The following is a 19,604-nucleotide window of genomic DNA, read 5'->3' as shown; positions in this document are numbered from 1 at the left end:
TAAATTTGCCAATAATAAAATGTGTCTCTTAGCACTCTAAAGATATCGACATACAATACAAATAGAGTATAAAGAAATTACTTCAACACTTACTTTTACAAAAGCCTATTTTTCATGACTGTTCACAAAAAGCAATCTGAAAAAATATACAATCACAAAAAATAAATATTTTTACTAAGTTTCAATATCAAAATATTTAATAATAAAGTTAAAAAGCAATGGAAGTGGAGAAACTAATTATAAAAATTTAATGAAAATAAATACAAATAGAATCTATTAATGGCAAACGAAGTTACTTAAGATATCTCAAGATTTATTTTTAAATAGACGTTTGTAAATAATATATTATTAGGTAGGTTTTTTAGAGGGATATTTGATATATCGAATAAATGATTTACAGATTGCTATAGTTGAATACCAAGAAAATCAAAAGTTATTTTGGGATAAAGTTAACAGAACCAAAATGATAACACATCAATAGATACAATATTAGTATTAAACAGTATAATGAATTACTTTAATTTAGTATACCTAATACTATAAATTGATTTATCATTTGTAACACTCAATTAAAATATGTTAATCATCTAAATAACATGTATGTTTGTTTACAAATAATTCTGACAAAAGAATATTTTTATTTTGTCGTTTATGTAATTATCAATTTTAAATGAAGTTATGAAAAAAAAATGTTTTTATCGCCTATAAATGTTCAATACAAATCCAGACCCCACAATATTATAAAACGGCATAAATTGTTGAGGGATAAGAAAATAATTCAAAATATTCTGTATAAACTACCAGGTCGCAATAAAAAAAAATCTGTAACAGGAAAAGAATTATATGCATAAACTTTTATCAAATGAGCAACATAAAATAAATGAAATGGCTAAAATTAAAACATGTAGATTTGCTTTTGTAATTTTCAGCTATGCATGATTCACTTTAATTCTCCTGGGCAACTCCAGTCTGCTAGTTAGAAATAAAATACTTTGTAAAAACAATTTCAAAAGAAGATTGCTCGTTTGGAGACTATCTCTATTAGACATCTATCTAGGAAGTGGCGCTTCATATGTAATAATCACTAACATTGGTTGCCCATGAATGAGTAAGGTGTTTTTTCATGGAATTATGTTAACATGTTTATTATTTATTTCTATAATTTCATTTTTTTTTAAGAAATAAAAAAAATATGGTCTTAGTTGTAAATTCAGACCTGACAATATCATTATAAAAAAAAAATTCTTTTAAATTAATACTATCATTAGATTAATTGTAATATTTTATTCTAGAAAAGTTATTTAATTTTGATATAGGTGTTTATTTTCAATAAAATATATGGACAGAAAGACACAGTGTAGTGTGAAAGTTTGAACAGGATATTGCTCACATTCCAATTTCCATAATTCAAAAATTGCGAAATATAATGGCCAAGTTGATCAAAGGATGCACATCTCTAAATAATATCGTTTTGAACGAACACCTATTATCGTGAATAACCCTTACCTTACAACAAATGATGGAAACATTCTTTGTTTTCTCACAGACAAATCATTTGCATTATATGGAACTTGAACTGACAAATCATTCATAACTTGAGTTCATCTCAACTTTTTAATATTCAAAAGGTATAATACATTACACCTCTTGCCATTTGCAGTTTTTATGAGAGGCGATTCTTTGTCATTCATATTGGCCAACAGACATGTCATTACTCTATGAGGGATTTGTATGTGTGTACAGCCATATACATGGAATCTTCACTTTATAATTAAAATGAATTGCCAAATTTAAATTTGCATATGACCACTATTCATAAATTGAAGACCCTGTTGTCAGTCACAACCCACTCTATCGTTATTGGCTAATAATAATAAAAACAAATCTATCGTTATTGGCTAATAATAATAAAAACAAATCTATCGTTATTGGCTAATAATAATAAAAACAAATCTATCGTTATTGGCTAATAATAATAAAAACAAATCTATCGTTATTGGCTAATAATAATAAAAACAAATCTATCGTTATTGGCTAATAATAATAAAAACAAATCTATCGTTATTGGCTAATAATAATAAAAACAAATCTATCGTTATTGGCTAATAATAATAAAAACAAATCTATCGTTATTGGCTAATAATAATAAAAACAAATCTATCGTTATTGGCTAATAATAATAAAAACAAATCTATCGTTATTGGCTAATAATAATAAAAACAAATCTATCGTTATTGGCTAATAATAATAAAAACAAATCTATCGTTATTGGCTAATAATAATAAAAACAAATCTATCGTTATTGGCTAATAATAATAAAAACAAATCTATCGTTATTGGCTAATAATAATAAAAACAAATCTATCGTTATTGGCTAATAATAATAAAAACAAATCTATCGTTATTGGCTAATAATAATAAAAACAAATCTATCGTTATTGGCTAATAATAATAAAAACAAATCTATCGTTATTGGCTAATAATAATAAAAACAAATCGAGGAATATGAAAATGTGTTACATTTCTTATCATTTGCTTCTCTTATAAAAAGCACAGAATTATCAGAAAAAGCACAGAATTATCAGAAATTCTGACAGCACTCAAGCATCTGTATGAAATATTTGTGGCAAAATAGACCTTTGCTTTTAATATGAACAAAAAGGGAGAACACAGTAAGTATATACAAGCTACTTAGAATTAAATTGATAAAAAAAAAGTATCATATAGTTTTTTACCACAGCTATAGATGAATAAAGTTAATTCATTTTTTCTAGCAGCAGGTATACTGGAAAATATGAATTTGATTGTTATTAAAATGCTATTTTCTAACACACAAGTTGGTACATATGCAAAAACCAATCATTATGCTTTGTTTTTGACTCCTGGGACACAAAAACAATGTGATACAGCACCATTTAAATACCTCTTTCAGTAAATTTATCAATATTCTGATTCTGAGTGCTTAGGCCTCACAGGCAGCGAATCAATGATTATCATCAAATGAAGTAAGGTTATCATTCATTAGTCTTTACATGCATGTGCACTATGCGCAGATTGTCTTCATCTGCATCTTTATTCTTGTTCATCGAATAGCTGTGTATCTGTAGCATGAAAACATGCAAGCTAAAATACATCAGAAATATCTAATTTGTCTAGAAAGCAAAGAAAATTGGCATTCATAAAGCACTTTCACCTTAGGTCAAAAGCAAAGTAACTTTAAGGAAATTGATTAGAAGTTGGATTCTTATCTGCATTAATGAAATTATCAGACAACTTCAATGTGCATATTTCTTTTTGCATCAATATAAACACTTCATTTTTTTTATCTACAATTAATATGAATATTTTTTAATCAAAAATGCATTGTACATACATATATATATATATATATATATATATATATATATATATATATATATATATATATATATATAAGGAATGTACCGATTAATAGGTTTTCTAATGCCGATTTATCAGCAAATTTTGTCATAAATGATACTAATATTGATTAAACTAGCAGGAACCATTAACTGGCGTTGTGCGATTGAAGCATGACACCACACCTTTGAAAAAAATTAAATTATGGTTGGTGTTGGTGGTGGTGGTGGTGGTGGTGGCCACTAAAATAGCGGATACTAGCAGCCATGGCCCAAATGAAATAATCTGGCTTCCACTATCGGGCATTATTTTCCAGTGGTAGCTAGTGGAAGCCAGTGCCTGTGATTGTCAGCACTGTTGGCAATTAGTGCTGGTTTGGGATGATAATCTGCAGGTACTTGCGGATTCTAAAAAAGAATTTAATGGAAAAACATTATTATGTACTTATTTGTCATACCTAAATCAGTATAATTCAAAAAATTATGAAAACTGGTCCATTAGAATAATGATAGAAAGTAAAAACAGAAGTTTTCGAAGTTATGGATTCTCACTGTATATTAACTTTTTAGAGTGATTGAAATCAGTGTTAGATAACTGCCTTCTACCAATGACAGTATCTTTCAAGTTGGTCATCATTTTTTCTTCTCAGCATACTACAAGCATTTTTTTCCTAAAAGTAGCTCTAGCACACCTTCTTACTGGTCAATTTTTAGAGCATTCATCGTCAACATTAAGAATAAGAAGGAAAAAGTAGTCCTGACCGTTTCCGTTTGTTGTTCAAGTCTTTCTCTTTTTTTTTGGGTGGGGGGGGATCAAATCTTCCACAAATAGTATTAAAATACTTTCCAGTTTTACGTCATCTTTTTTTTAACTTCTTAGGTGAAAGTACAGAATAATTACACCCCCCCTTCTGCATGTGAAGAATGGGTGTTCTAAATAATACCGCCATATATTTCAGCATGGTAACATTCATGTATAAAAAATTTAAATTTTTTTTTTTTAAATTTTTTATACATGAATGTTACCATGCTGAAATATATGGCGGTATTATTTAGAACATCCATTCTTCACATGCAGAAGGGGGGGGTGTAATTATTCTGTACTTTCACCTAAGAACATTCATGTATAAAAAATTTAAAAAAAAAAAATTTAAAAAAATCAAAGATGTGAAGTCTTGATAATCAGTCAAAAAAAAAAATTAAATAAAACAGTCCACAGAAAGTAAAAGTGGTAAATAAAAAACAAATTTGTAACAAATAAGTGTTTCTGTACCCAATAAAATTTTATTTAAAACATATCTGTATAATATTTTGGTGGTTTTACTAGTGTTGGGACGATTCCTAAATTTTTTCCGAGTCCGATTCCAGGAAAATGTTGATTAACGATTCCGATACCAAGTACGATTCCAATTCCTGTGGAATTGTTGTTTTTAAATATGCCATTATATAATCGAAAGGTTTTGTGTAGCAAAAAAATTTGGTACAGCGAAAAAGTGGAAATACAATTAAGGGAATTTTGAAAACGATTTCATTTTTTTCGTAAAATTTCTTTCATTGAAGATAAAAGTCAAAACAAATATTTTAACCATGAATTAAACATGCACCATGAAATTAATAACAATCAATTTAAGGAGTTATTTTATATATTAAAAAATATAAAGAAAAAGGGTGGACATATACGAATGCTACCCCTGTAGCGAAATACGCATTGGCTCCGATGTTGTATGTTGTTCGACTGAGGGAGAAGTTATTATTTTTACAAGGAAAGAATTTTTGCATGCGTGACCTAGTTTTTTTTTTTTATTATTTATTTTGGCTTCAAATTCGTGCATGATTTTTGTTATTATGATTTTATCTGTTTTTTTTTGGGGGGGGGGTTATGGATATTTTTCTTTTTGCTGGAGTTTATATAATTATTAACAGGAAAATTGGTGAAAGTCAAAATGGAATCCGCGCTATTTTTAAATATTATTTTCAAGTTTAATTTAAGTTTTACGATACCTGTGTTATTTTTTATTTAAAAATCCGCTTACTGGTGTTTGCACCAACAATATTGAAGCCTACTGGTCTCATATTAAAAGACTGAAATACATATCGGGATCAGTAGAAGAAATGAAATGGTCTCATGTCGATGAGGCCATGTATAGAGAGGTTTATAGCACGAAAAGTGAAAAAAATATTAGATAATTTTGAAACATTTTTAGAGCAAGTTCATGAAAAATATGGTAATTAAAAAAATCCCAATAAACTTTGGGAAAAAAAACATGTTTTGAACAATTGAAATTTTTATTTTTTTGAAAAAAAAACAATTATTAAAACAAAAACAGTAGTGTTCTCGTCGAGTAGTTTTGATTTTATTCAAGAAAATAAAAGGTACTCATGCACTAGCAGTATCAGAATTTTTGTAGGAATTTTTGACACCCCTAACATGAAACTGCGAATACAATATAAAAATCTCGTAATTAAAGTTAAAAGTGGGTTATTTATTTTCTTTGTGGATTATACTTCCAAAATAAACTATTAAAGTTGTATAAAAAGTAATAGAAATATTTTTTTTTTTTTAAAAACAGTAATGAATTTTCCGAACTCAATATTTTTCAATTTTTAAACTTAAAAAATCTATCAAAATTTTTCTATTGATTCTATTTTTACGATATTTTCAGGGTCAATGTGAAATTTTATGTTCTTTCCAATAAACCGAATATAATATTCTAGACAAACGTTTTTTTTTTAATTCACGCCCCCCCCCCCCCAAGTGTCACCCATTTTGAAATGTCTATTAAAAAGTAAATAATTAATTTATGTCAGGGAGTTTTATATATCACAAATTGAAGAGAAAAGGTCAATAAATAATATATTCAAATTTAAAACAAAAAAAAAAAAAAATCGCTTTTTTAGAAATTTACCTGTAAAGTCTGAAGTTTAAAACCTTATTTTATAAGAACACATTGTTTTTTTTTTTTGTCTTTTTTGTCTTTTTTTTTTTTTTAATGAAACCTTGGTCCTTGCTCCTTTAATTGAAAAAATAATTAGGGCTTGAATTACATTTTTCGAGGAGTTATAAGCTTGGAAAGACAGGGGGTCGAATAATTCACGCCTCTCATTTTGAAATGTCTATTAAAAAGTAAATAATTAATTATGTCGGGGAGTTTTATATATCACAAATTAAAGAGAAAAGGTCAATAAATAATATATTCAAATTTAAAACAAAAAAAAAAAAATCGCTTTTTTAGAAATTTACCTGTAAAGTCCGAAGTTTAAAACCTTTTTTTAAAAAAAAAAACACATTGTTTTTCTTTTTTGTTTTTTTTTTTTTAATAAAACCTTGGTCCTTGCTCCTTTAATTGAAAAAAAAAATTAGGGCTTGAATTACATTTTTCGAGGAGTTATAAGCTTGGAAAGATGGGGTGGAATTATTCACTATTTTCACGAAATTTCTGACACTGCTATTCATGCACTTATTGAGCCGTGCTAAAATAATGACATTTAGAAAGCCATTCTTAACATGGGGACAGAAGGGTGTTGTGTACCTATTTTGTACTTTCACCTAACAATTTAATAAAAACAGGTATCATAAAACTTTAATTAAACTTGAAAATACTATTTAAAAATAGTGCGGGTATTTTCACCTAACAATTTAAGAACAGATATTGTAAAACTTTAATTAAACTTAAAATTACTATTTAAAAATAGTGTGAATCAATAAGTGCACTAGCAGCAAATAACATTTCACTGTGTTTCGATCTACGACATTCCATGGGAGGTACGTACACGCTAAAGCTTTTTGTTTATTTATATCACCACAAGTGCTAATTTTGACTTTCACCAATTTTTCTTTAAAAAACAATTAGAAACTCTTCAAACATCGGGCGAGGCACTTAAACCATTAAAAAAAAAAAATAACGGTAACATAAGTGCATAAGCACCAAATGTTTTTTGTTTTGTTTTGCTTTGCTTTCATTTCGTTTGTTTGTTACATCTGACAAAAAATAAATAAATAAATAAAAATAACAAAAGAATACAAAAACAATAATAAGAAAAGGCTATCATAAAACTTTAATTTGAAAATAATATTTTAAAATAGCGCGGGTTCCATTTTGACTTTCACCAATTTTCCTGTTAATAATTATATAAACTCTGGCAAAAAAAAAAAGTCCCCCCCCCCCGCCCAAAAAATAAATAAATAAATAAAATCATAATAACAAAAATCGGTGAAGCTTAGATAAGTAGGTCCTGCAGACGAGCCTCGTTCTGACATTCGGAAAATTTAGGTTAACAACCGGTGAAGCTACCGAAAAGTAACCCTTTTGAACGAAGATGGATATAAACAATATTTTTTAAATTAATTTCTTAATTTTACTTAAAAACAAAGTATTTTAGAAAATAATTTATTAATTTTAGATAAAAATTGATTATAAAGAATTTTTAAAAAAATAATTATTGAAAAATATTGCAAAGTGTTTACATAGCTGGTTCTTTGGGATAATAGAGGCGCCTGAAACCCCTCTTCCAAAATGAAAAAACCGTTAGTGTTTTTACTATTTTAAAGCGCTTTCTTTGTTGTTTTTTTTAAGTTTGAAAAACAAGTAGTGGCTAGTTTACTCAGAACAACAAGTGCACATGGCGGAAATTCTTCAGGGTTTAAATATATTGCAATGCTTTTATGGTGGTCGAAAAACGTTTTTCAGCCGCCATATTACTTTCTATTTACTTGCCTCCCCCACGAGGGCAGAGTTAGACACAAGGTCGGTTTTTAATGTAGAAAAGCATTTATTACTAAAAAACGAAATGGTGAAATATAAAAGCAAATTAAGCTAAAAGTAAAAAACAAAATTTTTTTTAATTCCAAGAATTAAAGAAAGACAAAATTCAAAGAAATTTCGAAACTCATTAAGATAAATAAAATTCTTGTACATCATATTAAATATGTTATGAAAAGTTCTATGACGTTTTTATCATAAATTTTTGATAGCATTAATCTCACTTCAAACAAACAGTTCAACTTAAAAATATAAGAGAATCATAATGAAAAAATCGTAAATCTAAGGTATTTTTAATGATGTGATTCTGATTCCGATACCCCCCAAAATACACGATTCTTACGATTAACGATTCCGATTCATCGTCGCACCACTAGTTTGAACTTATTTGTAAGCGTTTATTAAGTTTTAAAAAGAAAGTGTCAACCTGATGAAGCCTAGATAATCGGTCAAAAATATAAAATTAAATCCAATCGTCAATAGGAATAGAAAGTGCACCCCCTCAAAAAAAGAAACAAATTAATCATTAAAGGTTAGATAATCGCTCAAAAATAGAAAATTAAATATTGGTATGCACAAAAGTTGTTTTTTTCAGGGCCTTGTTTTTTTGGGGGGAGGGGGGTAGTGGCGTGTCGGTATTTTGTGCATATTTACAATCCCAAACCAATGCTGTGTTTACATTTTGAGAGTGTTCCATCTGTTTGTTTATATTCTACCGTAGTTTCGACTGTGCAAGGAAAGAGTTAGCAATGCATGATAAAATGCCAATAATTCTCAAACCTTTCGTTAGAGCTAACCGTAGTACATTTTTAAGGGTTCCAGTATTTAATGTTTATGTTTTTTAGCAGAATTGCATCATGTTTAGAAGTTGATATAATTTTATATATATATATGTGTGATTATCGGTTGTTAAAGGACGTTATGCACATATATATATATATATATATATATATATATATATATATATATATATATATATTCCACTTATGCACATATGTAAACATGCTAAATCATTAAAAAGAAGTTGCCAGTTCTTATGAAACATTAGGATAATTTAATATGAAACATTAGGATAGTTTTTAATTTTCTGTTTTCGAGCAATGATTTTGTCTGTATTTTTTTTAGCACTATTGCCTCCTGTAGAAAAGTTTTTTTTTTTTTTTTGCTAGAATTCATTCTCAGAATCCACCATGCAAGTATTTTACCACAATAATCTTTAAAAAGTATATTCCAGTTAAATTTAAGCTTTACTGCATAATCTGTTAGGTGTAAGTACGCAATAGTTGCAAAACACTATCTCCATATGTTGTTTACATCTTGACGGTGACAATCACAAAGAAAGAAAGAAGAATCTAGAAGATACGTTTTTGTGCAATTTTCAAGCATTGAAACTGATAATAACTGATATGCTGAACAGAATGCACCAAAAGGATCTAACACAAGGAAAATGATACATTAGATAGACTGAAATTACCATATGGGTGGATGTAAGTTTGCTAGCTACCGGTGTTATGCGAGAAACAAATGGAAATGTCTTTGAGGATATGTGCTATGTCCTAGGCATAATATACAATACTTAAATTTAGTTGAGTTGAATGCGGTATTGTGTGGAATTAATCTTGCTTATATGCTATATTGCTGACCCCATTGACAGAGTTCGCTTGTATGCAGTGGGGGTTGTCTAACACATTTATAGCAAAACAGAGATCAGTACTTCTCTAGATTAGAGTTTGAGAAAGTCTCCAAGATGAGCATGAGCAGAAAATGCTTACAGAAAAGAATGGCTACTGAGACATCATGAAGACACACCTCAGATTGGCCTAGAAGCACAAGCATTAACCTGTTGAGGAGTCAAAAGGGATACTTTGGATGAAGAAAACTCTTTGTTAACATCATTTTAAGTCAACATAAAAGGTGGAGAATGTTTTGATATCTGTACCAACAGTAAAACACTGAAAATTTCATGATAATATGAGATTCCATTCGTGGAAACGGCATGGGCAAATAAATGAGAATCAATGGTAGTATGAGCAAGAAACTTTACCACATCTTAATGCATTTTGACATGGATCTTATTGGTTATAGAGTCATACATCAACAAGACAATGAAACGAAGCATACAGCAAATCTCTGCAAAGATTATCTGACTATAAAAAGCAATCTGATGGAACTGATTATGGAGTAAAATCAAAGTTTAAATTAGAATTTAGTAAATTCACAAATGTTTTACCTAAAACAAGTCTGTGGCAACAGCTACAAATCATTTACAACTGAATAACAAAGGGAATGCTTGAAAAGTAGATAAAAACAATACCATTAAGAATACAAGCTGTTACAAGGCACAGGAGGACATACAAAACAGTATATTTTGGGTTATTAAGTGTTAAAAAAAAGACTCTTTCTGTCAGTTTGTTATCAATAACATTTTTAGTTTTAAATATTTTAATATATGTGTAAAAAAAATGTGCAAAATGTGTATAAAAAAATATATGTGTAAAAAACAATATGTGTAAAAAATATGTAAAAAAAAAAAATTGTTAGAACTCCTTTTCGCCAATGCCATAATTAGAACAACGTACTGCCGCTTGTGTAAGTGATATCTTTCATTATCTTCATGTCATCATCACAAATGGGTGCAAGCCTCTTTATTCAGGCGTGCCTATGGAGTGGGGGAGCAGTAATTTCCTCCAGAGGAAAATTAGGCCTAAGACTTGTCGAGCAGTCTATAATCATCATGGTCTTTGGTGGTTTCCGAGTTACTAGTGTCAGAAGCATCATCTATCAATAGTGACCTTGGCCTGTTCAGTTGTTTGCTTTCTTCTGATGAGCCACTGGTAGTAATGGATGGTATATGACCGCCTGGAAAAGGTGCCAATTCTTTACATGATAAGGAATTCCTTAAACCATCACCGAGTGTGAACTGTTGATTTCAGTGAATGACATCTCAAGGCAAGACCAGTTTGATCTGTACCAAAAAATAGTGATATTATTTACTAATTTAAATGTAAGTTTACGCAGATAGAAAAACATAAGATGTTTTTTCATATATTGAGAATCCTTGAAGACCAACAGGGGATTCACTACCTGAGATATTGAGAAATCAACACTTCCCCAAATAAGTCAATGTTCATCTGTTTTCATTGTAGAAAATCCAATGAGAAATGTTAGGAATATTAAAATGAAAACATTTATACATTTGCTTTTGATAAGCAGACGACATGTAAAAGAGTTAATGCTGTGTGTGTGTGTGTGTGTGTGTGTCTCTCTCTCTCTCTCTCTCTCTCTCTCTCTCTCTCTCTCTCTCTCTCTCTCTCTCTCTCTCTCTCTCTTTCTCTCCTAAGACCCGACAGAGGGGCAAGGGAAGCTAACAAAATGTCATTATCTCTGTCATGGATTTTGGTTCAACATGTTTTGAAGGAAAAATCTGGCCTTTTATGCACTTGGGGTGGATCAAAATGATTAATTTGATAAATTCAGAAAAATGCATTTGATTGGCTCAAAATGTTTTTGTTTTTATTCAAATTCAGATAAGTGTATGCACAGAGATATGTGCTCAGAAACGATTTCAAACATTTTCGTTTTACGCATGAAAGGATTAACTTTGCCAGCACAAAATATAGATTAATCAGCATCCAACAATAGAATGAATGGCTTCATTAGTAACAATATTAAATTAAAAAGCAAAAGCAATATGAAAATTAAAATTGCCATATTACTAAACGCCACTGATTATAATTTCCATTAATCAGAAATCTTTAAGATCAGAGACTTCTTATTTAATTCTTATTTAATTCGTCAGAATTCCAAATCCAAAAACATTTCTTCCAATTTGATATGGATTTATCTGCATTAAAGAGAATCACTCCTAGTGTTAATTTAGGTTTATTAAGTTGTATTGACCATTTTTCTTTAATGATACATCTGACATAACGGGGACACCCAGCTTGTCGGATCATAAAATAAGCTTAAATATATTTTGATTCATGCAGATTTTGTATTTATTATTACAGAGCCAAATCTCTATTGAATATTACAAGATGAAACAATAAAATTGTCATCATAAAAAAGACAGCATGATTCCATTTCAGTTTGATGAAAAACGTTTTTTTTTTGTTGCAGACCATCTACTAGTTGGCCAGTTATGTACAAATCCTAAAAGTGACAGAAGCCTTCTATCATGTCCGAAAGTGACATGCTCAATGAACGACATTGGAAATGCTCTGCTGTACAACTTATGATCTCTCTACTGATTAAAATTATGAGAACAATACCATTGCCAGCACTCGCAAAATGCAAATTCAGACGGTTCAACACTTGAGGGCAAAGCTTAAAGTTTCCAGTCACAGTTATGGTCTTTGGTGTGATTTGAAGTGAGGATCACATCATGCCACCTCACATCTTCAAAGTCAGCTTGAAAATCAACACCAAAGTGTTCCTGGATGGGCTGAAGAGTGTAGTGGTCCCTTGGTGCAATCAGGTGGCCTCAGGTAGACACTAGCTGCGACAGCAGGACTCTCCACCAGCCCACAAGTCCAAAGAGACCCACGCTTGGCTTCAGAAGGAGTGCTACGACTTTGTACCCTTCTCTCACTGGTTCCTCCTCCTGCAACCTAAACCTGCTGAACTACTTTGGTTTGTTATACATCAAGAACATTACTAACATGACCTCCCACAACACCAAAGCTAGCCTGATCGCCGCTATCCACCAAGCTCCCGTCAGCACTTGTGGAAAAGGTATGCTCCCAGTTCTGAACCCGTATCAAGACTGATTTCAATAAAAGTTTTAAAATGAAGCTGTAGTGTTTTCTATTGTTTGAGCTATATACAGATAAGTAAGAAAGATTTAAAATTAAACCACTTCAAGCATCCTTTGAATTTGCACATGCGCACAAGTAATAGAAATAAGTCAGCAAGCTGAAATGAGCATTTTGCGTTTTTACTTGCCAACATATTTCTGTATGTGTTCTTCATCCATCCAAACAAAGATTTTACTCGTTATAAACCATCCTTGATGTATGGTTACTATTTTGTGTAAATTGCCAGCCATAGTTCACCCCAGAATGTGCTGCTGTCATTGCTCACAGAAATCACTATTTCCATTGCTTCCAACGTAATAGATGCTGTAAAACCAAAGCAACTTTAAGACTGCCAGCAACCATTGTAAAAAAAGTAATAAAGAATGCAAGAGATTCGTATTCTCAGTATACATCAAGTTTGAAGTAGCTAAGCAGTGGTTTGGTTCCACCATTTTTGGCAAATAACAAACAGGGTCTTGAACAGAAGTGTGTATTCTATCCCTACCATCATTAATCGATCTGAAGTGATTTCTTCAGCATCTGACAAAGTAAAACTCTTTGTCAAGAACCTTGCAGCAAATTCTACTCTTTGTGATCAGGGCTGCCTACGTCTCATATTGACTAAAAACACACTATGACTAAAAACACTGACTAAAAACACACTATGCGACATAGAAATATCTGTACATGATGTTGCCAAGCTTATCAAAAAAACTTGATTCCAGTAAGGCAATTAGCCCCATAATAGTGCTCAAATAGCTTCAACCAGAGCTAGCTCCTATACTCAAAAAGCTGTATAGATATTGCCTTAACACACTGAAAAACTTAATCAGTGTCTCGTATTTAAAACTTTTTGAGATCGGTCAACTCCCTGTCAGTACAGACCAATCAGTCTCTTGTGCATCATGAGTAAGTTGCTGGAATCTGTGAACTAACAGAGAAGTGGTCAACCGTCTCAGCAAAAATAACTTACAATATGGTTTCCATTCTGTGAGATCTACAGCTGTTTATTAATTGCTATATCACACAGTATTAGTGAATCTCTCGACAGGGCCTTTGTTTTTACGGCAATAGCTCTTGACATATCAAAGGCTTAGAGTATAACATAAAGGTCTACTTCACAGGATGGCCAGCTATGGAATAACTAGAAATGTCCTCTCAATTATTAAATCCTTTCTCTCTGACAGGCTTATAAGAATAGTCATTGATGGGCAGAAATCAGAAACTCACAATATTAACGTTGGTGTCCCTCAAGGTTCCATCCTGAGCTCGACTCTCTTCCTGATTTTTATCAATGATCTCTCAAAGCACATTATTAAATCATTCGTAGACATTGCCCCTGACCCACTTCCAGTTGTCTGATCTAGCTGAAATTTTGCATGTGCAATGATTTGTATCTCTACGGGTTATGTGGCAAATTACATCTCTACGGGTTATGTGGTAAATTGAACTAATTGTGATTTCTGTTTAACAGGTGTTTGAATTGAGTCAGGTGTGAAATGGAGCCTGTTGAATGTCGAGCAGTGATCTGGGTTTTGTATTTGAAAGGATACACACCACAGGAGACTTTTGATGAAATGAAAGAAACTTATTGTGATAATGCCCCATCATTTGACCTTGTAAAACGCTGGCATCGTGAATTCAAACATGGCTGGAAGTCTGTGGAAACAGCTCCCAGACCTGGTCTCCCCCCCCCCTCTGCCATTGATGAGGCATCTGTCCGTCAAGTTGAGGCTGCCATTTTGGAAGATTGATGCATTACTATTCGCCAAATAGCCCAAGATATCAAGATTAGTACAGGGTCTGTGGAAACTATCATTCATGACCATGTGCATATGCATAAGGTGTCTGCCAGATGGATTCCCAGGTTGCTCACACCATTCCAGAAGCGAGAACGTGTTGAGTGCTCAAGAATGAATTTGGAGATGTACCAAGAAGATGAGTCAAAGTTTTTCAAAAGACTGATTACACAGGATGAAACCTGGGTCCATCACTATGATCCAGAGACCAAAGCCCAGTCAATGCAGTGGAAGCACTTGGACTCACCACCTCCAAAGAAGGCAAGGGTGCAGCTCTCCGCTGGCAAGGTCATGCTCACAGTCTTCTGGAACCAGGACGGAATAGTGATGACAGATTTCCTGGCAAAGAGTACCAAATTACAGGAACCTATTATGCTTCACTTTTGAGGAAATTAAGGGAAGCTATCAAAACCAAGAGGCAGGGCAAGATCAGCAAAGGTACCCTCCTCCTGCAGGACAATGCTTCAGTCTACAACTCGCATGTTGCCAGAGCAGAAGCACGGGCATGTGGTTATGAAATCCTCGCCCCATCCTCCCTACTCTCCTGACGTTGCACCCTCTGACTTTCACCTCTTCCCAGCCATGAAGTTGTGTTTGAAAGGAAAGCGTTTCCCAGATGATGCATCTTTGATTTCTGAAGTCACATCGTGGTTGGAGGACCAACCTGGGATGTTCTACAAAAACGGTCTCCAGAGCTGCATCAAACGATGGGAGAAATGCATAACTCTGGGTGGTTCCTATGTAGAGAAAGATTAATAACTGTGCCAAGTTTCGTTGCTCTACTGCTATGGAAAGTGGGTCAGGGGCATTACTTATTGCACGCCCCTTGTATGTAGACATCACAATCTATGGCCACACTTCAAAGGCCAGCAATTACCAAGATCTTTCTGATTCTCTCTCTTCTGATCTTGAGAATATGGTGCAATGGAGAAAAAGGTGGCTGGTTAACTTTAATGCATTGAAAACCAAGCTTCTCTCTTTTTACCATAATCGCTCTGATCCCCATTTTGCCACAATTGAAATGAATGGCTCTCATCTTGGGGAATGAACCATATCGTGACAAGCATATGAGACTGACCTTCACTCCTGATCTGAAATGGAACACATACATGAAATCTGTTGCCAAGATTGCTGGAAAAATGGTTGGATCACTCTACAGTTCCAGAAGGTATCTCACTGCCAATGCAATCCACTATCTGTAAGAGCCAGGTATGCCCTAAAATGGAGTACTGTTGCCACATCTGGGCAGGAGCTGCTCGGTGCACCCTATCCAGCCTTGGCTCCGAAACCTAGTAGGTGATGCTTTTCTCTTCCTTGCAACCTCTTTTCCACAGAAGAGACTTGCAAGTCTGTCTCTGCTTTATCATTATTTTCATGGCAAGTGCTCGACTGACCTTCAATCTATGGTCCACACCCACACCTTTCCAAACTTTTACAAAAAAAACACTCGACTAGCTACAACCACTATATTTGATTTCCCTCACTCTCTATCGATGCCTAAATCTAAATGCAAATTCCATGAAGAAAGCTTCTTTCCCAGAACTGCTCATCTGTGGAACACTGTTCTGCTGGACTGCTTCCTGATTGAATACCACATAGTAGCTTTCAAATCCAATGTAAACAAGTTCTTGTTGAGTCATCCCCATAAGTAATCAAATTCTACCCAATTTACACCATTAACGATTACTAAACTACCACCTTACATTCATTAACCCTTATCCTCGAGTAGCCTTCAGACCTTGAGAAGTGGTGATTCCTAAGTAAAAAAAAAATTCAGTGTTATGTGACCAATAGTTTAAGAGTTTATTGATTAAATATTTATGTACACACATACACATACATTTACTATTTTAGTTATATACATTTATATTAATATAAACTGCTATTCAGATAAACTACAGTTTCCTAACTGAACACGGGATAATTAGTTCAAGATTCACTTTCATTATACATAATATATCTGTCCTCTCTAACTTCCAGTTAGATTTTCTAGTTGCTGAGAAAATGTGTTGTCATGGTTATTTACAAACTTCCGGTTTTAAACAGGCAATGACGTCAATAATTAGAATTGTTTGGCTGCCAAAGCAATTAAAGTAGAAGCAATATTTTAACAGGTAAAGAGAAGATACTTCCAGCAGCCAATAGCTGAAAGGAGATTTTTATTGTCTGATTGAAATAGGAGAAAATAGGAAGTGCTATTATCACGTATCACAAACCAGATAGTTTAATAGATGAAAATGGATAAATGTAGTAAAATTCCTTTCAATTACAACTTTTTTTTTAGGCTATTTTAAGAAAATTTGGAATGTTAAAAAATTTAACCATCTCCCTTTATACAATTTTTTATTTTTTATTTTTATTTTTTTTTACATAGGCATCACCACATTATCAAGGCCAAGAGGCCACTCAAGGATACGGGTTAAAGAGTGTACAGTAGAAATTGGACAATATAGTAATCATTAGTAATGAAAATTTGGTAAATTTGATAACTTATATGGAACGGCTCATCAAGAACTTATTTACGTTAGACTTGAAGACAACCAGCCGGAAAGCAGGAAAACGGAAGACAATTCCACAGGCGTGCAGTTCTAAGAAAGAAGCTTTGTTCATGGAATCTACGTTTAGGTTTAGGCACAGATAAAGAGTTGGGGGAATTATTGATAATGTTTACAGCTAGACGAGTGTTTCTTGTGAAAGTTTGGCGAGGGGGGACCATAGATTGAAGCTCAGTCGAACACTTTCCATGAAAATAACGATACATCAGAGACAAACTCGCAACATCTGTTCTGTGAGGTAGAGGTTGCAAGGAAGAGAAAAGGACATCTCCTACGAGGCTACAAAGTCTATTTTGAACTTTATCAAGGCAGGCCAAGTCCTTTCTAGCAGCTCCTGTCCAGATGTGGCAACAGTATTCCATCCTTGGACGTACCTGGCTCTTATATAGATAGAGAATAGCATCAGCAGTGAGATATCTACCAGATCGATAGAAAGATCCCACCATTTTTCCAGCGGCCTTGGCAACAGATTTGATGTACGTGTTCCATTTAAGATCAGGAGTAATGGTCAAGCCAAGAAGCTTATCAAAACTAGAGGCCTCCTGAAGACGAGAGCCATTCATTTCAATTGATGCCAGATGTGGATCAGAATGTTGATGATGTAAAGAGAGAAGCTTGGTTTTAGATGCATTAAAAGTAACTAGCCACTCCTTACCCCATTGTACTACGTGCTCAAGATCAGAGGAGAGAGAATTGGAGAGAACTTGGTCGTTTACTGTCTTAGATGTGCTACCATAAATGGTAGTGTCGTCAGCATAAATGTCTACAAATGATGTAAGGATGTGATTTGGAAGATCATTAATGTAGATCAGGAAAAGAGTTGGGCCCAGGATGGACCCCTTAGGGACACCGGCATTAATACTGTGAGCTTCTGATTTTTGCCCCTCAACTACTACTCTTATGAACCTATCAGAAAGAAATGATTTAATAATTGAGAAGACATTTCCAGCAATACCATAGCTAGAGATCTTATGAAGTAAACCTTTATGCCATACCCTATCAAAGGCCTTAGATATGTCAAGAGCAATTGCCCTAGAAAGGTTGCCTTATTTATTTTGTTTTTACAAAGGAGTCACCACTTTCTAAGGCCCAGAGGCCACTCAAGGATAAAGGTTTATGAGTGTAATGTAGTGAATGGGATAATATCGTAGTAATTTTGTTTAATTTATAGTACTTTTTTTTGTTTTGTTTTTTAAGAAATTCTAATGTTGAACTCGCAAATTTATTTTTTTATTTATTTTTGTTCGTTTTATTCACACCAAACATAGCATGTGACTATGGCATAAGGGCCTACTGTGAATTAGAGAGCATGCTTACAGGGACATCCTAAGTAGAGAGTTGAGTAGCAAAATGTTTTCATTACATTTAAATTTTTGCATGCTAGTACAGGAAAGAAGAGAATAGGCTAGCAGTTTGAGGGAAGAAGCTATTAAAGTAGAAAGTTTTCCGCCATCTGATTTCTACAATGAAAGGGTGGGATTTTGCTGCTTGTCAGGTTGGATTAGTCAGGGATATTTCTGTTAAGATGGCATAATTGCTAAAAGTTCCTTGGAGCACATTAAATTAAAGGGGTTTGTATTACTGTACACATAGATTCGAAAAGGTTGTCAAAAAACAAATACATAACAAATAAATGTTATCAAAGGCAAGATAAGTTACTTTTCTACCAAACTGGATATATTTTTTGTGTTTTTATTCAATGTAATATGTTTATTCAGCTCGAAAAACATGCAGTGTTTACCGATGTATTGGAAAATTCAAAATGGCGCCCGACTGTCTCTTTAACACGGTAAGTTTGGCAAAAGATGTTATAAATAATAAGCTAGACAAAATACTATTAAAAAACAACCGAATATATGTCAACTTATGTCACGGTAACATATATTGAGCGAATTTCTAACAGTATTTTGTCTAGTTTATGATTTATAATACCTTTTTCCAAACTTACCCTCTCCAAGAGAGAGTCGGCCGCCATTTTGAATTTTCCAATACATCGGTAAACACTGTCAGCTTTTCAAGCTGAATAAACATCTTACATTAAATAAAAGCACGAAAAATATGTCCACTTTGGTAGAAAAATAACTTATCTTACCTTTGATAACATTTATTTGTTATATATTTGTTTTTTGACAACTTTTTCGAACCTATGTGTACAGTAATACAAACCCAATTAAAGTACTTGTAAAACAAGCACAGGGATGCAATATTGTGGCGATGAGACAGAGGTGAAAGCTCGGTTGACAATGTAGGACTTATTAGATTGGAAACTGTTTTCTGGGCTCTGTCTAGTAAGGAGAGGCTGGTGGTTGATGCTATC

At 32.7% G+C, this 19,604-nt stretch overlaps 1 protein-coding gene across 8 annotated transcripts in view; it reads right to left on the bottom strand.

Moving 5' to 3' along the window:
• Nucleotides 1–19,604, bottom strand: part of LOC145284745 (diacylglycerol kinase beta-like) — a 616,369-nt gene that overhangs the window by 525,662 nt on the left and 71,103 nt on the right. For 6 of the 8 annotated variants that reach the window (XM_080133693.1, XM_080133697.1, XM_080133689.1 and 3 more), the window contains exon 2: nt 94–136. The exons of the other annotated variants lie outside the window; for them this stretch is intronic. The gene's annotated coding sequence lies outside the window, so the exon portion shown is untranslated. The remainder of the gene's footprint in view (nt 1–93; nt 137–19,604) is intronic. 8 annotated transcript variants of the gene reach the window in all.

This window comes from Euprymna scolopes, chromosome 9, assembly GCF_053919585.1.
Source record: "Euprymna scolopes isolate OS-2025 chromosome 9, ASM5391958v1, whole genome shotgun sequence".
In the NCBI taxonomy this organism is placed as follows: domain Eukaryota; kingdom Metazoa; phylum Mollusca; class Cephalopoda; order Sepiida; family Sepiolidae; genus Euprymna; species Euprymna scolopes.
Note: the sequence above shows the minus strand (reverse complement) of the source record. Positions and strands in the feature narration are given on the sequence as shown.